At 46.6% G+C, this 24,234-nt stretch overlaps 1 protein-coding gene across 6 annotated transcripts in view; it reads right to left on the reverse strand.

Annotated features, from left to right (window-relative positions):
• Rreb1 (ras responsive element binding protein 1) overlaps positions 1-24,234 on the reverse strand; it is a 159,209-nt gene that overhangs the window by 46,919 nt on the left and 88,056 nt on the right. The gene's annotated exons all lie outside the window — the stretch shown is intronic.

Consider the following 24,234-nt stretch of genomic DNA (forward strand, 5'->3'; position numbering starts at 1 on the left):
GTGTTGCTCAATGTCTTGCTTTTTGTTGGAAGACATTCATAAACTTGACAGGCATTAATAGGATGGGAACGAACTATAAAGTGAACTATTCTATTTATTCAGACAAAAGGACTATTTTAGGACACGTGGTCCTATAGAATAAGGAATCTCCAGATTTCTAAACCATTCCACTAGTTTATACGTCAAGTGCAAACTCTGTTCCGGCCCCAAGAAGCCACGCTCCAACTTCCAGCTGTACGTGTCTCGTGCCACTGGAGGGAAATTTCAGGCATGCTGATAGCAGAGTGCGGGTGCTTAAGATCTGAAGAGCTGGGCTGGGGGGACTGCTTAGCAGGTAAGGTGCCTGGCTGTGAAGCCTAAGCACCCAGGTTTGATTCCCCAGGATCCATGTGAGCCAGATGCACAAGGTGGCGCATGCATCTGGAGTTCGTGTGCAGTGGCTAGAGCCCCTGGTGTGCCCATTCTCTGTCTCTCAAATAAACAAAATAAAATAAAAAGATCTGGAAGCTTTCCCTCGGTATTCATGATGTTGTGTGAATTTATTGATCATAAAAGCACCTGGACAGTACGAAGTTACATGTTGCACCTCTGGTATCTACAGGATTAGGCTAGGTATACACCAGGAAAGTGTCGCAGGGCTGGAGTGATAGCTCGTCAAAGGCCTAATGGCCTGGGTTTGATTGCTCAGTCCCAATATAAAGCCAGGCGCAAAACTTGTGGCAGCAAGAGACCCTAGTGAGTCCAGATACATAAATATAAATAAGAAAATAAAGTATTACAAATATCTATGCCTCTGTCTTATGAGTGACTTGATGCATGTGGTATAATTTTTTCTGATTCTTTTTTTAAAAATGTTTGTTTATGAGAGCAAGAGGCAGAGAAAGAAAGAGAGAGAGAGAGCAAGCGAGAGAGAATGGGCACACCAGGGCCTTCAGCCACTGCAAACAAACTCCAGACACAGTGCCACTTGTACATCTGGCTTATGTGGGTCCTGGGGAATCAAACCTGGGTCATTAGGCTCCACAAGCAAGTGCCTTAACTGCTGAGCCATCCCTCCAGCCCTAATTTTATCCAATTCTAAAGCAACATTCTCAAATCCCAAGACACAAGGAAGAAAAGAAGGAAGGGAGGGAGGGAGAAAGGCATTACAGAGAGTCTCGATGTCTTCAGCTGGTAACAAAAGGGGCTTCCTTGTCCGATGGGGTTAGACTGTGCCCCATGCAGGAGCACATATAATGTAGGTACAGCTTTAAGTAACTTTTCTACAGGATGACTTGAAAAGCCTCACCCCACCCTGTGCCCCCCCCACCCCCCAACCCCTCAGTGGTGGGGAGGGCTTAGGCAGGTATTCTCCCCGTGAGCTGGGCTCCTGGATCCCAGGAAATTGTTTTGTGGTTCAGTTCTCATGCTCTGTCAGTTTTCACACTTCTGAGAAGCAGCTTATTACAACTAACAAGGATCACTGTGGGTTCAAGGCCAGCCTAGCCTACAGAGTTCAAGGCCATTCTGAGCTAGAGTAGAGTGAGGCCCTGCCTCAAAAAATAAAAGAAGAAGAAAAAGACAAAAAGGACTGGCTAAGAATGGAAGGGCGGAGCAGCATGAGCCTGGAGCTCCATGGTGCAGCCTGCCACGCCCAAGACTTAGGGCAGTGGGACGTGGACCCCTGCGGGGACCGGAGGCCGCACACAGTGCTGCATCCTGCCACAGGACCTCTTCCCTGGGGCCCCACTTGTATTCCAGAATGGCCACACATTCCCAGCCTAGACTCTGCTTGACAAAACAGTGCCTCCCACAGCCACCTGCCAGCTGGAATCAAGGGTGTGGCTTGACCTTGGAGGACAGAGGACTCCGGAAGGGAAATCTAAGACTTCTCCTTACAGGACTGGCGTGCTGAAGCCCAAGGTCTGGCATAAAATGGACAAGCCTCGTGCCAGCACCACATAGACTTTGCTTATTAAGGAAGGTGCTTCATATTTTGGCTCTTGGCCATCTAAGCCCTTGGGAAAGCTAACCGAAACAGCTTTGCTTTAGGCATCAAAGTGAGTGTGATTTGATGAGACCATACTTAAATTTGAAGGTAAAAATGAAAACTTGTTAAGTTTCCTTTTGGTATTTATTGTACAGTTCACCCTAATTTTAGAAATGTCCATTTTTATTTTTTGGTTTTTTTCAAGGTAGAGTTTCACTATGGCCCAGGCTGACCTGGAATTCATTCACCATGTAGCCTCAGGGTGGCCTTGGACTTACAACAATCCTACCTCTGCCTCCCCAAGCACTGGGATTAAAGGCGTGTGCCACCATGCCCGGCTCTACAAATATTCATTTTTAAGAAGTGCCTGGGGTTAGAGAGATGGCTTAGCAGTTAAGGTGTTTGCCTGCAAAGCCAAAGAACCTCAGTTAGATTCCCCAGCACCCATATGAGCCAGATGCACAAGGCGGCACACGCGTCTGGAGTTATTTTGCAGTGGCTGGAGGCCCTGGCATGCCCATCCTCTCTCTCTCAAGTAAATAAATAACAATTAAAAATTTAAAAAGTACTCAAGATTTTGAAAAAGTACAATAATAAACTTACTTAAAACTAATTTTTAAATTAGCAAAACCCTACACTTCAGATGGTGGAAATTAGAGAATAACAATCTCAAATACTTGGGTATTTCAGGCTACATAGTCTTAATCATATGGATCACATCTAGAAGTACAGACTGATGCCGACTTTTGACCTTGGGATTTATGAGATCGACCGTTTTCATTGAAAACAAGAACCGACCCTTCACGAGGTGTCATGGAGATGCTGTGCAGATGGTTATTTCCATGTTACACCTGCACAAGTTCAGGTGCAAACGGAGGCATGGCCTTCCAGCTAGACTGCACCACAGAGCCCATCCTGACCTTCACACCCTCCCTGCTCCTCCAGGCTGCTTCCAAAGGTCACAGCAGGCAGCTCTGTACCCCAGGCTCGACTCTCCGGGCCGGCCTCACCTGGCATGTTCTCAGGGGTTGCTTGTGCCCCTGGTGTACCAGCTGCTGCCAAATTCCAACAGGGGACAGAGAAGGGAGAGGGGAGCTCAGAGGCCGGACAGGATGTGCCCCACTTCCGGTCTCAAAGCCCTGCAGAAGCTCCATCCTAGTCCAACAACCCGAGGTTGTCCTTGAACTTCATGACTGCTCCAGGCCGAGAGGGACACTGCAATGACTGACGAGGGAAACCCCTCGAGTTCTCCAAATGAGCCCTCCTGGAGCTCCCACTGAAAACTGGGGCACAGACCCGTTCCAGGGTGAGACCTCTGGCTGCTGGCCATGGCACGGGGCGTTCCCAGCCAGCCTTTCTGGTGCCATGATGACCAGCAGCTACAGGCTGACTCAAAAGCTCAACTCCGTTTCCAGCCAGAGAGGCTGGGCCAGGTTTGTTACAGGATATGATGTGCTGTTAGATTCCTTCCACCTGACCTCTGCTCTGCTTCCAAAAGAAGGGATGGCGGCTTCAGCTGTTCACTTCCTCTCAAAGTCTCCCAGAACATGCAGCGAGCCATCTTGATGAGCCAGCAATGGCCCTTCCCCATCAGGGCAGGGCCATGACAGTGAACACAGCTCTACCTCCTACCTGTCCGTAGAATGAGGCCTGTTTTCCTCTTAGGTTTTACGTCATGAGCTATTCTAACCTTTATGGATTCCAAGTCAGTGAAGGACAGTGAGCCCTGAGATGTCATGCAGCTGCCCACTCAGCACAGAAAGTCCTTCTCCATCCACAGCAGAATCATCAGCACCCTCAAGCTCCATCTGGATCCTTCTAGCAACAAGCAGTCTCTATTGTCACCAGATGTTCTTAAAATCTGACTCCCACACACAGAACTTCCATCCTTGATTTGAGCATCTGTCTGTCTTAAGAGGCAACAGCAGTGTGAATCTACACTGTCTTCCCTACATAGCAGTGTGAATCTACGCTGACTCCTCCACGCAGCAGTGTGAATCAGCACTGTTTTCCCCACAGCAGCTAACACTTTAAGAGGATGGCTGCATTTCATCCCTCCAAGTTCTCCTCTTAAAATTAAGCCAAGCCAGCCCCCCAAGCACTGCCTACAAGTCTGTGGACTCATAGTAGCCTTATCAGACTGACCTTAAAATAAGTGGCAGTTTGAAGATGCCCTTCACCAACTTGCCCTGACCATTCTAGAGTCGGCAAACACCCAATGTCAATGTGGTCTGAGCAGAGAACAATGCTGTGACACTGACCATCAAAAGCAACATAAAAGTAGCCTTAGTCTGACTGGGTGTGTTTACAAGTGATGATACACCCTCAGTTCCTACATGTGAGTCTGTTGTGAACAACAAGGCCCACAATTCCTTCATGAAGACTTCTATCAAATCATGCATTTGAGCATTGACAGATCCCTTTTCTTTTCTTTTGATTTTATTATTTTTTTTAAATTTTTTATTTGTTTATTTTTATTTATTTATTTGAGAGCAACAGAGAGAAGGAGGGAGAGAGAGAGAGAGAATGGGCACGCCAGGGCCTCCAGCCACTGCAAATGAACTCCAGACGCGTGCACCCCCTTGTGCATCTGGCTAACGTGGGTCCTGGGGAATCGAGCCTCAAACCGGGGTCTTTAGGCTTCACAGGCAAGCGCTTAACCGCGAAGCCATCTCTCCAGCCCTCCCTTTTCTTTTCAAAAAAATGTTTACTTGCAAGCAGACAGAGAATGAAGACAATGGCCCCCCACCCAGCTCCAAAACAAGTAAGTATATATATATTTTAACGTCAGGGAAGTCTCTGACACCAAAATATTACATGCCATTGCTGAGGCTCTTGGTTTCCCACCAAGAATAGATGGTAAGACCCTATTGCTGAAGACTCCACATACTTGGGCTTCATAGTCATTCAGAAATCCTGTTGGAGCTGAGCTGAAAACCTCCTCCATGCAGACCAGCTGACAGAAAGTTGGAAGAATCCATTCTACATGCAGTTCAGTAAGAGAGAAATCACCAGTGGAGATGTTCAACAGTAGACACTGCAGGCCTTAAGATTTGGGCACCCAGGCCAAATGAACCAATGTGTGCAATAGTGGCATGTCTGTTATAGGGGAAACCAACTGCTCTCTAATTGGACTGGAGGCCCACTCCATGGGAAATACATTCCTGATACTGAAAACCTACAACAGGGGTAGTCATGAGCCCTAGGGTGTAATGTCTGCTGCTGTCTGGCTAAATGTATATACTATGTTCACCAAAATGCCCAGTAAGCACTTCTCTTAATGTTCATACCCTTATATTAATGCTACTCTCATTTTTGGTTACAGAACCTTCTCTTTTCAGATGGTGGTGACATTGAGATGACTCAGAAAGGCACCATGGTGCTGAGAAGTTACAGAGGAATGCTCAGCACTGAAATATCTCAATCACACCTTCCAAGGCTCAGGGTCTAATGTGGAAGAGGTGGCGGAAAGAATGTAAGAGCCAATGAAAGCGTAGGACTCCTTACAACGAGCTCCTCCAGACACAAAATGACCTGGATATCTGTGACCTTGTAGTGTCTGACACTACCAACACAAAGCCATCATAATAGGATGAAAAGATGACTGATGGAGGAGGGAAAACATAAGATGAAGAGTGGAATTTCAAAGGGGAAAGTGGGGGGAGGAAGGGAATTACCATGGTTTATTTACCATAACTATGGAAGTTGTCAGTTATAAAAGGGGGGAAAACGGGTGCACCAGGGCCTCTTGCCATTATAAATGAATTCCAGAAGCATGTGCCACTTTGTGCATTTGGCTTTACTTAGGTGCTAGGGAGTCAAACCTGGGCTACCAAGTTTTATAAGCGAGTGCCTTTAACTGCTGAGCCATTTCTCCAGCCCAACAGACATCTTTTCATTTCATAGACTGGCAAAAATAAAGTCTTAAAATGTCTAGTGCTGGTGAGAATAAAAATTATAACTATTATCCAGGTGTGGTGGCTCACGCCTTTAATCCCATCACTTGTGAGGCAGACGCAGTAGGATCACTGTGAGTTCAAGCCCATCCTGAGACTACAGAGTGAATTCCAGGACAGCCTGAGCTACAGCTACCTCTAAAAAACAAGAAACAAAACAAAACAAAACAAAATTATAACTATATTTCTGTAAATTGGCTTAACAACAAGAATCAGAAACTTAAAAATCTTTTTATTGAAAAAGAGTCAGAATTTTAACCATGTACTCCCTAGGAACTGCCCTTGCAGATGTCTAAGAACTCCTAAGTGGGCAAGCTGCATCACTAACTCACAGATGGCCCAGCAGACACCGCGGGTCTCAGTATTTTATGCCAGCCAGGCTGCTTTTCCTCTTGCTCTTCGCCTCTCCACTGCCAGCCAGGCTTCTACGCACAGACTAGAGCTTTCCCTTCTCCCATTCCATTTTTCCAAGGCCCATTCTCAGAATGAAATATGCCCTCCACCTATTTCCTGGGCCTCACTAGTGGGCACCCAAGCCTGGCCATCCCAAGACCCTTTCCAGGCAGTCTAGCTCCCTGAGGTGCTTTCACTCCACGCAGCAAGCTCCTGCCCTTGCGGCTCCTTATGCCCAGGACGGCAGGCTTGCTGGAGCGTCACGGCCCATGCAGCCGCTCACAAGCCCGTCGCTTAGTTTTACTTCCTCCACAACACACGGCAGCAACTGAGCTAGTCTACACTCTGTTTTATCGTAGGCTTTCAACCAAAATCAAGTTCCAAATGTTTAAGATCCTATTGCCGAAGACACCACAGGCTGTGTCACAGGACACTGAGAGATCATGCTGGACTGTGATGGAAGTCAGCCCCTGGCCAGCTAGCTCTCATAGTGCTGGAAAACACTATGCCATCTGCTGGGAGACAAGCATCACCCACAGTGTGAAGCAGCAGGGGCTCCTGTAAGCTACAAAGGCGATCAGTCAGGCGAGAGGTACCCATCAAACAATAGTGAGTCACAGGTTTGGGGGGAGGGGTAATCAACTGCTTTCTGACTGGACATAAAGCCTACTCAGAGGGAGGGAACTCATTCATACCTGGTACTGAGAACCAAGTCAGAAGCCTATGGAAGGTCATAAACTTTAAAGGGTTGTTCCCACTGTCCTCTGGTTATATCCATCAGAAAAGCCTTCGACATGTCTAAATTCAATGGCCTCTAGTCCATGCTGCTCCCACTCCTGCTTAGAGAATACGCTTCTTACAGACGGTGCTTACAGGGAGACTCAAGATCCACAGGACGAGAAGAGAAAGCTGAGTGCCGAGCCCTGGAGTTGTCATCCCCATCATGTCTGCCAGGCAGAGGCAGAAGGATCGCTGTGAGTTCGAGGCCCGCCTGGTCTAGAGGGAGACCCTACTTGGAAAAGTAAGAAACAAATGAACTCATTCAAGCTAGAGCCTGCTGAGAGCTCAACGCTAAAGGAGTCTTACTTACAACATGGCCTCCAAGGCTCGGGAACATGGCAGAAGACAGTTTGTTAAGAACGGAGAGCCACAGGGCGGGAAGGTGCACTCTGAGGCACTGACTGTCCCCCAGCGACCGACTGGTGCATTCATGACCCCATGATGATTACTGGTAATCCCACTGAGGAGTGGAAGAGGCAGAGGACAGGGAACAGAGGAGTATAACCCAGGGGCTGAAGAGCTGGCTCAGTGGTGTTAGCTTGCAAAGCCTGATAGCCCAGGTTCAATTCCTCAGCAACCACATAAAGCCACATGCAGACTGGTGCCTGTGCTCAGACTTCATGTGCAGCGGCAGGAGGCCCTGGTGTGCCCACACTCATTCTCCCTGTCTCAGATAAGTCATTAAAAAAAGAGTGAGTATAACCTGATGAGAATATGACCAAACTGCAATGTGTATGTATTAAAGGCCTTAAGCAAAGTCTCTCTCTTGTATTCTGCACTAGCCTCATAATAGCATGAGGTAAAGAAATACCCAATGACCCAGCACTCGGGAGGCAGAGGTAGGAGGACTGCCATGAGTTCAAGGCCACCCTGAGACTACAGAGTTAATTCCAGGTCAGCGTGGACCAGAGTGAGACCCTACCTCGAAAAACCAAAAAAAAAAATAAAAAAATAAATAAATAAATAAAAAAATAAAAAAGAAATACCCAATGAAGAAACAAGTGAAGGAGCGTTTGTTGAGTCAGGGAATGGACAAGGAAGAGGGACGCAGCGCACGTGGGCACTGCTTCACTCACAGCGGCACGGTGACATGCGGGCCGAGGGAGCAGGGCGCTACTTACCCAAGGAGAACTGAACGCGAGCAGGTCGGCTGTGCAGCACAGCGCGGGGCCGTACGTAACAGCGAGCGAACGCCAGGACAGAGGTGAGCATTCTCTTGTCAGAACTGTTTTGAATGCAAGCATTCAAAGCAGCACCCACTTACACTGCTGAGGGAAACGCTGGCTGATGTAAAGACAAAGGATACTTCTGCTTTTGCATAAGATTCTACAACTCTCCTTGGAGGCCTGATACACTGGTCCAAGGAGGGCGCTTTGTCAGCCCCTGGAATCACAGGCTCCTAGTGAGATTCGTTAGCCCTCTGTAATGCGTGCAGGTCTGCTAAGCTGCCTGCGTAGGACATCAACGGTTTCTGAATGCCACATCAAACTCCTCTGGGCTCAGCTGTCATTCATGACATGGGAGGACAAACAAAAACAAACGAGGCGGATGCTTTAAAACTGAGAATAAAGTCTAAAGGAGCACTTTTGCAATGACAGAAATCTACTTTGAATTTGGGAGGTAGATGCCATTTCCAACTTATAACTTAGCTTCCTCTTATCAATGTAAGTTCTGTTTTCTAAAATTTGGTATTTGACTGACTGACTGAAATCAAGCCAGGGCTTCCTGCATGCTAGGCAAACTCTACCGGTGAGAGCTGCTCCTCCCAGTCCTGAGAAGATCCACTCCAGTAAGGGGACCCGCGGGAGAAGACACCTGAGCCAGACCAGCACATCTGGTACAGGACTGGGTGCTCGTCAGTAACTTCGGCGAGACAGATCACGCCCTAAAGTGGGACCATCCCTAACTCTTTCAACATCGTTATTTCCAGTTCTAGAACAAAGGAACTTTCTGCTAAGTCTTTCTTAGGCCTGTAAGTTATCCGATTTTGGAATGAGTACACCATTTAAGCCTCGCGTGGCTTGAGAAGCAAGCAGGACGTTGGGGATGATGAAGCGGCGATGCAGACAGGGGCTGGGGTGACAGACCCTTGGTGAAGTCGGCTGGTCGCCTTTGAGCGGTGACGCATTCTCGTCATGCTACCTGGAAGGCAGAGTTAACTCCAGTTTCTTAGGCTGTCTCAAGCTTCATTTGCACATCTGTAAAATGGGCACAATACTACTATTCTCCTAGAGATTGAACCCATGGCTCTCACATCAACATCTCCTGGGAATTTCATGCCAATGCAGATCCTTAGACCCTGGAGGCTGGGACAGGGGCAGCAATCTGGTTATCCACAAGCCCTGCAGGTGACACTGAAGTGACCAATCAAGTGTGAGTACCATGGGATCCTATCCAAAGTCTTCACCCCTTGTATGGCCTATAGATTTGGTAAGCTGTCTGACCACAGATGCTCACAGTCTTGGATACATACATCAAAGCTCTCTCAGACCTATCTTCCAGTATATACCAGCAGTCTCTGCATAAAGACATCAATGGTTAGCAAAAAAAAGCTAGGAAATTTAAACATTGTTTTGAGGGTCAACCCCCTGGGAAACTCTCAATACTTTAAAATATGATCAAACTAGGGGTTACCCAAGTGAAGTGGTTCTTGAGGCCTTGCCATGATTTACTTTCACTTGAAGGGTCAGGACTCAGGAGAGACCTAGACATGACCAGTATTAGCTTATCTTCCAGTCTTAATTTCCTATAGGCTTTTAATGGTGGAGCCGAATTATCTGACACTCTGAGCAGATGGCATGACCCAGAAGTTCTCCATCAGCACCCAGGACTCCACATGGAGAGCACTTGGTACTGCCTGTGAGGACCAAACTGGAGGTGACCGATTCAGACGGGTTCTGGAAGACCGGTTACAGACACATCGCCATCTGTAATGGGTGCTAGCTTTTCTCATCCAACAAAGCCTGTGATAGCCCAGGAAGGAAGGAATAAGGTTAAGAAACCTCATGGATCCACAATCAACAGTTTTGGCCCAAGAAAAACAAGCCTCTAGAGAGATGAGTGTTTCTGTTTTTGTAACAAACCCCTAGGAAAGGAGTTTAGGGCAGAGAGCTGTGTGTGGTGCTTGTAATGTCAACCCCACTCTGTGCAAGAGGAAGAGTCAAAGCGAGGGGAAGTGTGTGTGAGTGTGAGTGTGGGGGCGGGGGGAGTGCAAGGCAGTCCCGGGGTGCCCTGCCTGTCGGCACAAAGGCTCCTCCTAGTAACTCAGGTGTTGTTCACATTCAGTCATGCTTGTCTAGAAGGCAGTCACACCAGCTGGGCCAGGGTGTGGAGGAAGGCCTGGCCATGCATACGAGGCTGACCCGACAGGCAGCGCTCTCACAAAGTCTAGAAGCCAGCCGGGCGTGCGGGGCAACCCCGCTGTCCACAGGCTCTGGGTGAGAACGCCGTGGCCGGGCTGCTCCCAGGGCTCCAAGGGGGTTCGGGGGAGATGGCCAAAGACGGTGCGGTGCGCCCATCGCCCCAGCCCCGGCCAGCTGAGGGTCCGCCGCTCCACAGGAAAGAAGTGGCCGGTGGAAACTCTGACGAAGCCCAGCTCCCCCCTCAGTCCTCACACTCAAGTTGATTCCCGGGGCCCTGCCTCAGGAAGGCGTCGGCACAGACCACATTCTGTATGGCCCCACTTTCCCCACAATTCTTGGGCAACACCGCTCACCTCTATGACTGGCATTCTGACAGTGCCAATATAAAAATTAAGTTTGCCGGACATGGTGGCGCATGCCTTTAATCCCAGCACTAGGGAGGCAAAGGAAGGAGGATCACCATGAGTTCGAGGCCACCCTGAGACTACAGAGTGAATTCCAGGTCAGCCTGGGCTAAAGTGTGACCCTACCTCAGAAAATGAAAGGAAAAAACAAAAGCTTAATTTCACTTAAACTAGAAACTCAAAGGCATGCCCCATCTTCACATTCCTCAGTAACAAATGCTTCTGTGCGCTGCTTGTTAGCCTAGTCTCTCTCTATCCTTAGACTGAAAAGTCTCGGTCCTGTTGGCTGGACTATTTCTCCTTGGGGTGTGTGTACGTGTCCGCGCTAGTTTGGACACAGGCATGTGAAGAGGCCCAGGTGGAGGTCAGAGAACCCCTTGTGTGTCCTCTGTCGCCTTGCATCTTACTGGAAGCAGGATCTCCCATTTGCTTGTTTGCCACACAAGCTGCCCCATAACCTTCTGGGCAATGTGTCTGTCTCTACCTCCCTTCTCGCCCTAGGCTTGCTGGGATCACAGACTGCTGGCACGTGGAAGTCAGAGGTTGACAAGGGTGCGTTCCTCAATCACTCTCTCGCTTTCTCTCTGAGACAGGATTTCTCACTCCGCTAGACTAAGGGTTCCTCTTCCCCCTCTGTGCAGTGCCGAGGTGAGGCGTGCTTCACCACACCAAGCATCTTACATGAGAGCTGGAGACCCGAACTCAGGTCTTCATGTCTGCATGGCAAGCACTTCACCACACAGAACTTGGGGAAGCACTTTCATGAGCTACCTCCCCAGCCCCTGGACCACTATTTTTGCTCTCCTGTTTTAGGAGAAAGCAATTCCCATTCATTCATTTATTAACAGCTCTAATTCTTGGTTGGAAGTGCATTTTCATTGATAAGTTGAGCTGAAATTCTGACCTGAAGAGTTCTCAAGGTAACCCCGATTTCTTCAGCCTTTCCATTATAGCCTAGGCTCTAAACTGCATACCCACAGACAATCCTATCACGGAAATGACTTCCCTAGTAACAGTTTCAAGTGACAGGGCCCCAACTGAAATTGCCACTCCCAAAGCGGCCTCACTGGCCCAGAGCCATTGCCGGCCCCACCACAGAGAACACCTTTCTGAGGCAACAACCAAAATAACAGTGTCAAACCGACACAGACCTATGCTTCATGGTAGAATGGAAATATTCAAGTCATTGAGACCATCTGTCACTAGAGCCTTGCAGGAGACTCTTGAGGACGTAAGGTGGCAGGGCCACTTCATGCATTCACCTTCCTCTCGTGGAAGAGAACAGGTGCACCCTCCACAGAAAGACAACAACGCTGCCGGCCACTCCTGAGCCTTTTCTAGAACAGGAACAACGAGAAATGCTCAGGCTGGGCTTGGGCTGTCCTCCTCATGCCCAGTGGGAAAGTCAGAGGGCCCTGCTGTGGGTTCAGGGAAGAGCTGGTGCTAAAGAAATGTCACTTCTCGGGACACCTTGCTGTATCATGCAGGACAAGTGAGCAATTACTGAGAAGGGTGGGAACGCAGGTCAGAGACAGGATGACCACCACCCACCCTGAGGAGACTCCTCAGGACAGCAGCGAGGCTCAGCTACGCCTCCAGCTGGGATTGAGCAGTTCAGCCACCTCTGATCTTAACTGGAACCAATGTGGGACACGATCACTCTCCACTTTCCAGAGCTGACAACCAAATGATGGGTCAGAGGAGCAGCAGCATGCTAGCCCACCAACAGCAACCCTTGAGGGAGGAAGCCCAGGAAGAACGGCTTATGATCTTGGCCCTCGGTTTTCCCGCCTGTAAAATTGGCAGCAACTCTGAGGGAGCAGGTTATATAAGCATGAAAAATAAGAATGAAATGCTGACACCCATTATGCAATAGACTCTCTGGTTTAAGGAAACACAAGATCTCCACAGAAGGCCAGTAAGCTCTCCATAGGAAAGCTCTGGGGCTGAGGGAGTGGAGGGCAGCCCACAGCCGCCCACATACACTGAAGGGAGAAGGGGCTCCTGTCAGAGGCACACAGGCCGCCGTTTCTGGTTCCAGGCTTCTTGGTCGCTTCTCAGGAAGGAAGGGAGCGAGAGAGCAGATGCACTTGTTAATCACCTTCCTTAGCAAATCAGAAAAACGTCGATGAGTGGGCACGGTTTCAGTGTTTGCTAGCACCAGCTTGCACAGCCCAAACAGGTCGGGCAGGTTGGATATTTAACAAAGGTGGAAAAATCAAGGTATAAGCCCAAGGAAGTGCTGCGCTGGAAACCCAGCCAGAGCCCTACAGGTCTTGATTTGCTCTGTAGTGCTGGAGTCGGGCTCCTCCTCCACACTGCTAGATTCATGTCAGAAACGTAAACTGGAGACACTTTGGGGATCTAGTCGAAGTCCTCAGATGTCAGGCCAGCTGTGCAGCAGGAGAGGAGGCCGGTGCTGCACGTTCCCCACTCTTCATCCTGCCCCGGCAAAGCCACCCCTTGGAGGGCCTGCTGTGACCTCGTTCCCAGTTCTCCTAACTACTGGCTGCTCAAGTGTGGGCAGGCCGGATGCTTCAGGTTTTGATGCCATCCTCCAGTTTTACCTGGAAAGCTGGAGCTTCTGAAATACTTCAACAACGTATGTCAAAAACACTGCAGTGCCTACATTCAAGAGAAAGTTTCATTTCCATCTGTTTTATCTTCAGAGGGAAATGAACAGACAAACTCCTCCTCTAGGTTACAAACATCAGCATCCAGTCGCCAAACATAAAAGACTAATTATGACCCAGATCACACAGGGGAGAAGCAGTGACCAGACAAAAAGCCTGACTGCTGTTTGACACATCCCGACACGTGGAAAGACAGCTTCATGAGCCCTTTCTCATTCTTTGGTATAACAGTGCCAACTGGTCTTTCAGAGAGAAATGAAAAAGAAGCACTAGTTACAAGTACATTTTTTTTTTCCAGCAATTCTCTCAAAAGTAACCTGTGGTGATCCTGAAGAGAAGGGAAAGACAAAGAGAAAGACAAGGTGCTCTGAAGAATGCCATTCCCAGCAGAGCCAACACAGGCTATCCAAGAGTCTGTCAATTAGTGCCAACTTTTAGCTGTGATGTTTTCTTCTGCATTTTATCTTACTTGAATAATAAAATTAAGTAGTCACTCTCGCCTACTCTTCCTCAGAGAATAATGGTATTTTTTTCTACTATTTGCAGATTTCTCGAATGCAAAGTAAAAATCACTGAAAGGAAGCACAGCCTGACATCTAATGTGAAGTTCAGATGCAGGCCCATAGCCCGCCCGCCCTGTAAGCCAGCCCAGGACAAGCAGAGACATGGGGAGACTGAGGCACCTGGCAGTCCACTAGTCTGCAACGCACGGCTGTCAGGATGGGTTCAAAGAATGCTGCCTTGTCCCCATGGTTAAAGGGACAAGGAGTCCATTTCCTTGCTTTTGTAAGTCCATGCTGAACTGGCATGCAGAAGGAACTGCTGGGTTAAAAACGTTACTGGAGAAGAGTCAAGAAACAAGTTGATGTGAGCCACAGGCTCCTCAAAACAGACCCCATGAGTAAATCACTATCCCATGAAAAACGAAGAAATGGAGGCTCCTCTGATCATCACATGGAGTATCCTTCGTCAGGTAGCCAGAAGGCAGAAAGTGTGATCAGGAGTTGCTGAAGCATTGTGGGAAAAATCACCTTTATCTAAACCAATAATGAGGTGAAAATAAGAGCATCCAAGTCGCGAATCTCGCCATGTGAAGTGAACAAAGGCTGAAAGTGTTTTAATACAATCAACAAAGAAAACTATTAGGAGAAAGCATGATATTGCAACTAGGGATGGATTGACAAATTAAGCCTCACTGTGAGGAACAGATTTGTAAACGTTCATTTTCCAGGAGAAAGGATGGACCAACTTCACAATGTATATCTACTTCTAGTGTAAAAAGTGCAAGACATGCTGAAACTGTTTCGATACTCAACACTATCAACTCACAAACTATTAAACATTCACTGAACTCAACATATGTAAGGCGATTAAATACATACACATATATATGGTGTCACATGTCAAGCTACGTATATATTGAAACCTCGCTTGTATGAGCCGCTCACGGATCTCCATACAGAGCAGCCTGGAAGGTGACAGAATCCCCATGTATGGCTCTGTGCTGTTTTCGACACAAAGCCTCAATCTGTAGCCCAGGCTGGTCTGGAACTTGCAGTTAGCCTCCTGCCTCAGCCATGAAAATGCTGGAATTAGATGTGAAGGTACTCTGCAAACTACTATGTGTGACTATTTAAGTGGAGTTAAAATGTTCCTGAGTGCTGGGATTAAAGGGGTGCAACACCACGCCCAGCCAGATATTGTTTTTTATAAAAGGAAGAAACAAGTTTTTTCAATTGTCTCCTATTATCCACTTTATTTTTGGGGGGAGGTGGGGGGAGAATTGCCAAAAGAAAATTCCTGTCATGCCTTTAATCCCAGCACTTCCAGCACTTGGGAGGTGGGAGGATCGCCGAGAGTTTGAGGCCACCCTGAGACTCCAAAGTGAATTCCAGGTCAGCCTGGGCTAGGGTGAGACCCTACCTTGGAGAAAAAAAACAAAAAACAAAAAAAACCTGAGTATCTCAAAAGTCGGGTGCAGTGGCGTGTGCCCACAGTCCTAATTACTTAGTGGCTGAGGCAAGAGGGTGAATCAAGCTCAGGAGTTCGGGGTCAGCATGGGCAGCCTGACAAAACCCAATCCCAAATAAACAACCAAGCAAAAGGGCTGGGAAGAAAGGGAAAATATTCACAGGGTAACAAGACGTTAACAATCTTCCCTTGACAGCACAACCCACAGATTTTTATCTTATAATTAATTCCTTTTTTGATAAATTTGTTATTTATTTAAGAGAGGAGGGAGGGAGGGAGGGAAGGAAAGAGAGAGAGACAGAAAGACAAAGGAGACAGAGACAGAAAGAATATGGGTGCACCAGGGCCTCCTACCCCTGCAAATGAATTCCATATGCATGTGCCACTTTGTGCATCTGCCTTTCCATGGATGCAGGGACTCGAACCCAGGGTGTCAGGCTTTGTAAGCAAGTGTCTTTAACCAATGTACCATCTCCCCAGTCCTTATAATTAGTTTTCTTGCCAGATTCCTTTATCCCCACAGAGGAACACAGTGGCATGGCAAACTGGCACCCAGTAATTAAGACACATTTTGAGATGGGACTGTGAGGAACGGCCACACTTGAGAAGCAGCAGGTCCCAGAACTTGTTACGGAGTGTCCTCAGAAATTTGATATGACCATGAGAGACAGTCACAGGCCCTTTCTCTTGCTAGGCACCGAGGATAAAGCGATAACTGTCCTCTGCTCTTGGAGACACTGTCCTACCCCTGCGTCTTGTCTTGTTCAGTGCGGACCACCTGTTCCAGATACCCAAGTTCAGTTGTGCGTGCCAAAGGCAGGCTTAGCTTAAGCATCTGAGAGTAGCATGCTAAATTCAGAGCCTCTGCTCTCATTTATCATGGAGTAGGTCACATTTCTGTGCAGCTTCGATTTTCTTCGAGCATAACAGGAACACATAAGCCTGCGTGCCCGAGACTAGCTGCCGTGCAGCGGTGGGCTCAGGGTGACCGCCTTCCCCACCCGGCAGAGGGGAGAACCATGCCCGCCACATTGGAACATCAACCCCGAGAGACAACTGCATGATGCTCCAGACATTCGCCCGGCCCCTGCTTCACCCTTCTAATGACAGCTAAGCTTTCCTCTCCGCAGAATAAACGGACAAGGTTGTCAAGAAAACTTTCCCCGGCCAGGGACTTCAGCCTGTCCTTAAGCCTAACACCCACGACTCTCTTTATAGCTCAAAATGAGGAACTTAATTTCCCATTTTCCCAAGGCAATTGTGATCTGCACATTTTTAAGGATAATCATCGCAGAGACATGACATTTCACGTGAACGCTGTTCTCATCTTCTCTTTCAAGGTGTAACTTTTGTTTTGTTTTTGTTTTTTGTTTTTTTGAGGTAGGGTCGCGCTCCAGCCCAGGCTGAGCTGGAATTCACTGTGCAGTCTCAGGGTGGCCTCAAGCTCACGACGATCCTCCCACCTCTGCCTCCCGAGTGCTGGGATTAAAGGTGTGCGCCACCACGCCCAGCTCAAGGAGTAGTTTCTTCATGGTTCTCTAACTCAGACCTGGACTCCATAAAGGACCTCCTGGGTGCTACCCAGCCAGAGAAAGGGCCAAAGGAAGCAGCAGCAGCAGCAGCAGCAGCAGCAGCATGGAAATGGGAAAAATTCTCTGGTCTAAATAGCACGCTCATTCGGACGACTTCCTGCCATGCTCCCTAGAGCCTAGGACTTCATTACTCTAAGTCCCACACACACTGCGTGGCAGTTTGGGCTCTTGAGTCACATAACAGGTATGTGGTGGGAAGAAATCACAGCTTACTACTGAAGTCTCACATTCTGGAATGAATCCATCCAGGCAAATAAATCTAACTCAACTTTGGCACATTTTTGTAACAGTTTTCACATTTTTTAAAGTAATTTTCCCCCCAAAACTACATCTTTGCCAACAAATCAAGATGATAATTTATTGTGACTGATTAGAAAAATCAAATGTTCTGTCAACTCATCTGTAAGTTTCCACAGAAAAGACAAAATGGAGTTGAAGAGATGGCTTAGCGGTTAAGACGTTTGCCTGCAAAGCCAAAGGACCCAGGTTTGATTCCCCAAAACCCACGTAAGCCAGATGTACAAGATGGCACATGAGTATGGAGTTCATTGGCAGTGGCTACAGGCCCTGGCATACCCATTGTCAATCTGCTTCTCTCTCAAATAAATAAATAAAAATATTTAAAAAATAAAAAAGAAACTAAATTTAGTGTAATAAACTCTAATAATGTAAAAAATTGTAACTTAAATTATAGAGTTAACATATTTTGAGAAATCCTCAATATATTTTCTGGCATTAGATGAATGCTTCCTCAACATATTTTCCCTTCCTGGTGCTACAACAATACTGGTAGCCATTTAATATTTCCTATTGCCAGGTGTGGTGGCTCGTGCCTTTAATCCTAGCACTCAGGAGGCAGAGGTAGGAGGATCACCGTGAGTTCAAGGCCATCCTGAGACCACCTAGTGGATTCCAGGTCAGCCTGGGCTCGAGTGAGAGCCTACCTTGAAAAACCAAAAAAAAAAAAAAAAAAAAAAAAAGCCTATTAATTGCCCTTATATTTTCATGAGGTTGGTATAGATAAAATACTACCTTTTAGGGCTGGAGAGATGGCTTAGCAGTTAAGCACTTGCCTATGAAGCCTAAGGACCAAAGGGGCGCACGTGTCTGGAATTCATTTGCAGTGGCTGGAGGCCCTGGCACGCCCCATGCTCTCTCTCTCTCTCTGTATGTCTGTCTCTCTCTGCCTCTTTCTCTCTCTGTCGCTCTCAAATAAATAAATAAACAAAACAAAACAAAAAAAAAAAAAACACTACTATTTACAGATGAAGTAGAGGTCCGGTGACTTGTCTTGGCCGCACAGTGAGAAGGGGACACTCTTACACACGGTCACTGCTATGCTGTGAGCTCTAACTACACGGCAACTTTCCAGTGAGGCATGTCTACTCACTGGCACATAGAACTTGGACTCAAGTGAAAAATGTGTGGGAAAGGGTTTCAAAGGCATTAGGTGTAGGTTCAAAAAATTAAGGGAAGCGAGGCAAGGTGGCCCACAGCTTTAGTACCAGCACTGGGAGGCAGAGGTAGGAGGACGGCAGTGAGTTCAAGGTCAGCCTGAGACTACAGTGCAAATACCAGGTCATCCTGGACGACTTGAAGACCCTACCTTAAAAAAAAATTAATTAAAAGTTATTTTTGTGCATGCTACAGGACAACTGTGTATGGGCGTCATTCACCAGGTCCTATCCACCTTTTTTGTGGGGGGGTGGGGGGTGGGTTAGAGGTAGGGTCTCACTCTAGCCCAGGCTGTCCTGGAATTCACTGTGTAGTCTAAGGGTGGCCTTGAACAGATAGCAATCCTTTACCTCTGCCTCTAGGGGACTGGGATTAAAGGTGTGAACTACCACACCTGGCCCTATCTACCTTTTTTTTTCCTCCCTCTCCCAAGATAGGGTCTCACTCTAATTCAGGCTGACCTGGAATTCACTATGTAGTCTCAGGGTGGCCCCGAATTTAAGGCGATCCTTCTCCCTCTGCCTCCCAACCTATCATTTTTTGAGGCAGGGTCTCTCAATAGCCTGAAACTTGCCAAGCAGGCTGGACTGGCTGGCACGCCACAGAGATAAGCCTCTGCCTCCCTCCCCTCAGGGCCCCAATTACAAACTTGTGCCTGGCTTGCTTTTTTTTTTAAACTATGAATTGAACTTAGGTCCTCATGCTTGTAAAGCAAGCACCTTGCCGAATGATCTAGCTTGTCCCCCTGAGAAGATATCTACAGAGGGTAAAAGCATGTGCCACTTAAGCACGAGGGCCTCTCTGGCCAGAAAACGCCAAGCTCACACAGAGGCTGGGTGTAGCCGTCGACCTCTGTACCCCTAATCTGCAGGGGTAGAGACTGGAGCACTGCTCAGGGTTGAGGAAGAGACGCTGTCTCAAGGAAAGAGATGAGCAGTGAGAGGCCATCTGAGGTTCTCTGGCCCCTACACTCAGAGCATGGAGCATGTGCACCTGCACACGCACATGCGTACACCACATGTCATACCATCAACACACGGTACTCCTACCTGAGAAATGCATTTCAGCATAATACCAGATCTGTACTATAAAAACTCAAAACCACTTCTAACCCTATTTAAGTACATCCAAACAAACATCAAGTAGTAAACTTTTGTTAAGATGGTTGCCTCCAAAGATATTTTAAACTCAGCGAACCAGGCTAGTTAGAAGAGAGAGCTTAATTAACAATGAAAATAATATTCTCTACACCAACACGGGATTGTATTAAGAATGAGGAAAGACCCCTTTTTCTCATGTAAACAGACACAGGAAAGCACTATCAAATTAGTTAAAAGCACAGTCTTGGGTTGGAGACGGCTTAGTGGCTAAGGCACTTGCCTGCAAAGCCTAAGGACCCAGGTTTGATTCCCTAGCATCCATGTAGGCCAGAAGCACAAGGTGGCACACGCATCTGGAGTTTGTTTTGAGTGGCTAGAGGCCCTGGCCCACCTACTCTCTTTCTATCTGAGCCCTCTTAAATAAATAAAATATTTAAAAGAAAAAAAAGCAGTCTCTAGGGCAGACAGTTTAATCTCTCTACGGTGTATGTGACATCAATCCTTTCTTCTACAAAACGGGTAACTGTACAAGCCTCCCAGGGGGAACACATCAAGAGGAATGGCTGTCCACAAGGAAGTGGGACTTATGACAGAGCTATTAACCAACCCTGCCAAGCAACAGCGAGACAAGTGCACTTCTTACACAGACGTGGAATAGGCTTCAGGACAGGCCGTTTGTTAGGTGACAAAACAAGCCAAGGTAGACCATCTGATAGGGTTGCAACTATGCAAAGTATGTTCCCAGACTATAATGCATGAGACTAGATATCAATACAAAAGGAAATCTGGGTAGTCACAAATCCATAAGAATTAAACACTACTACATGTTCACAGAAAAAAATTATAAAAGTGCACTGAAATGAATGAAAACATAACACAGAAAAATTTATGTAGGGCTGGAGAGATGGCTCAGTGGGTAAAGGTGCTTGCTTGTAAAGCCTGAAGACTCTGGTTCAATTTCCCAGTACTCATGTAAAGCCAGATGCACAAAGTGATGCTTGCATCTGGAATCCATGTGCGGTGGGAAGAGGCCTTGGCATGCTCATTCTCTCTCCCTCTCCCTCCTTCCCACTCCTCTCTGCATACAAATAAATAATTAGCTCAGTGGCTTTACTAGTGAATCCTACCAAACACTGAAGAAAACTAACTTGTCAGAAATGTTTCTAGAAAAGAGAAGGGAATACTTCTTAGCTCATTTTATGAAGGTTTATACTTCTGACATCAAAAAATCCACAACTACAAACCATACCTGTTATGAATACAGCTACAAACCCCGTTTTAACAAAATACTAGTAAACCAAATTCATCAACATTTGAAATGATCATACACTATGATCTAACATGATTTATTCTGGGAAAGGGGTTAGCTTAGCCTGCAGACTAGACTAGAATACAACTGACAAAACAACCCAACCAATAAGAAAAACAAAATCATTTAACAAAATCCAGTATTCTTTCATAATAAAAGTACTATGCTGGCTAGGAATAGCTTCCTTCAACTGGTAATTATTATTTATGCAAAACCCACAACTGACATTATACTTAACAGGGAAAGAAACATGACAAAAATGCCCTAGCACTTGGGAGGCAGAGGTAGGAGGAGTGCTGTGAGTTCGAGGCCAGCCTGAGCCTACATAGTGAATTCTAGGTCAGCCTGAGCCAGAGCAAGACCTTACCTCAAAAAGCAACAACAAGGAGGGAGGGAATTACCATGGGATATATTTTATAATCATGGAAAATGTTAATAAAAATTTTTAATTAAAAAAAAAGCAACAACAAGAAGGTACAGGAATCAGTACAGTGTGGCAATGGTATTAGGACAGCTGCATGACTGGATGTGGCAGAAGTAAGCATAGAATAACAAACCATGATATTTCTGAGTCACTGAATTTTGACAAGGGTGGCAAAGTAATTCAGTGGAGGAAGTCTTCAGCAAATAGTGAAAAAGACTGAATCTTGATCCGTTCCTTATGCTATGCACATTTATTAATTCATTTAAACATAACTGTACTAAGCCAAACTATGAAGCTCATAAGGATCTGCATCACACGGGTGGGGTGGCTGCAACGCCAATCAGAAGTAACGGGAGTTGGCAAGGAAGCAGGCAGAGGCAGCGGGGCCTGCGCTGCTGGAGTTTACGCAGTGTGGCCTCTCGGGGGCGACTGGGTGCTTCCTCAGAACGGAAGTATGGCGTCCCCACAGCTCAGCAATTCTGCTTCCCATCACCAGAGGGGTAAAAATGTCAGACCAGCCGGGCGTGGTGATGCACAACTTTAATCCCAGCGCTTGGGAGGCAGAAATAGGAGGATCACTGAGAGTTAGATAGAGGCCACCCTGAGACTCCATAGTGAATTCCAGGTCAGCCTAGGCTAGAGTGAGACCCTACCTGGAAGAAGAAGAAAAAAAAAAAAAAAGTCAGACCACACCAAGGTCTGTGTAAGGCTGTTCACAGCTGTTATTAATAACAGCAAGGGGCAAAACAGCTCAATATCTACCAGCTCATGAAACGATAAATAAAATATGGTATATGTACATAATTAGCTACTATTTGGCAAAAAAAGAAGCAACTGAAAACTCACTGAATGAAATGCTTGACATATGGATTATATCTGAGTAAAGATATAAAAAAAACAGAATAAACGCACAGTACTTTATAGTGTGTGAACGTGGGGAGAGGACAGCTTCACTGATGGTTATTTAAGAGGCACTGCCAGAGACTTGCCTTGTCACAGATGGACTATGCCCTTTATAGGTGTTCATGATATGCTTATGAATCACAAAGCCATTATCTTGAAAGGGAGACTTCTAAACCAGCAGTGGCTGGGCCGAGGCCCAGAGCTGTCTAGCCAAGGATCACAACAGGCTGCGGAGATGGCTCAGAGAGGTTACAGGCACTTGTTCGCTCAGCCTGGCGACACAATTTCAACTCCCCAGCATCTATATAAAGCTAGCCACACACTGGTACAAGCATTTATAATCCCAACATGCCTGTAGAGACAGGAGATTCATCTGCAGAGGAAAGAGAAGGCAGAAAAAGCAAGACTCCACCCAGTCCTCTGACTGCCACATGCACACAGCATGCTCCCCAACCCCAGGGGATTAATTAACTAATTTAAAAGAAGACTCCTAAGCTACAATGTTTGATGTCTACCCTGTTTAACTCTTATATTGGTTGAATATTTCTTTGCTATGCCCATTGCTATCTTTTGCAGTGTGAACATTTATTCTGTGCAATTATGGGTTTTTTGGATTTCTTTTTTCTTGGTTTTCTGAGGTAGGGGCTCAATATAGCCAAGGTTGACCTAAAATTCACTCTGTACACTCTGTGGCAATCCTCCTACTTCTGCCTCCCAAGTGCTGGGATTAAAGGCATGTGCCACCATGCCCAGCTTGGATTTTTCCCCCACTTTGGTATAAGGGCTCAGTTAAAAAACTATGGGGATGTTTGAACATCATTGGAATTGGTAAAAAAAAAAAAAAAAAAAAAAAAAAAAAGTTATGGAGACTTTTAAAGTTGGATGAATGTAGTACATTTCACATCATGTATAGTTATCAGCTTATGGAGGCCAGGGGTGGGATGTAGTGGTTTGATTCAGGTGTCCCCCATAAACTTAGGTGTTCTTGTTCTAACTATTAGGTCCCCAGCTGATGGCAATTTGGAAATTAAAGCCTCCTGGAGGTGGTTTTGTTGGGGGCGGGCTTATGGGTGTTACGACAAGCTTCTTCTCGCCAGTGTTTGGCACACTCTCCTGTTGCTCTCGTCCATCTGATATGGGCCAGGAGGTGATGTCCACCTTCTGCCCATGCCAATGTTTTCCCCTGCCATCATGGAGTTCCCCTCCAGTCTATAAGCCAAAATAAACCCACTCCCCCCTCCAAAAAAAGAGAGAATCATAAGCCACCCAATGGTCTGGGCCAAAAAAGTGTAAGGGGATGCACAACGCTTTCTGCCTGTGTAGAGCTCTGTTTAGCACAAGAGGATGGCCTCCCTCCCAGCGAATACCTCTAGATCAAATGGGGAAGGGGAATATGGAATGTGCAGAGGATGTTTTAGTGTGGGTGCGTTTAGCAAAAGGGAGTATGCTTCAGGAGAAGCCACAATGCTACCAGTTGGCCAATGGTGGTAAAATAGAAATAAGCTACAATACAAATAGCATAAGAAAAACAGTGACACTCAAAATGGCTGATGCATTCAAGTAAATGAATAGTTAAAACACATACCCATTCAGTTCCTTCTTTGTACCCAAAGACACTGAAGAGAAGATGACCAGTAAGATTAAAATTTAAATGGGGTGAGGGTTTAAAATTCTTTTAAAAATGTTCAGGTCTTTCATGATGTTATAAGATATAATACTTCTAGAAGTTTAGAATGAAACCCACCAGCTTTAGATTAATGCAGCATTACCCAGACATTACATCATAATGCTAGTAGTGATAGGTAACATCTATTGAGTGCTTACTATGTGTCAGAACTCTGTGCTAATTTCATCACCTCCTAATACTCATCCCAATCCAGCTAACTAGGACATGGGTTGAATGTCCAGCATAAAAGAAGAAGTTAAATCTTTTATTTAAAAAAATTTTTTTTGAAAGACAATTCTTTTTAAAAAATATTTTAC

Source organism: Jaculus jaculus, chromosome 17 (assembly GCF_020740685.1).
Source record: "Jaculus jaculus isolate mJacJac1 chromosome 17, mJacJac1.mat.Y.cur, whole genome shotgun sequence".
Lineage (NCBI taxonomy): Eukaryota > Metazoa > Chordata > Mammalia > Rodentia > Dipodidae > Jaculus > Jaculus jaculus.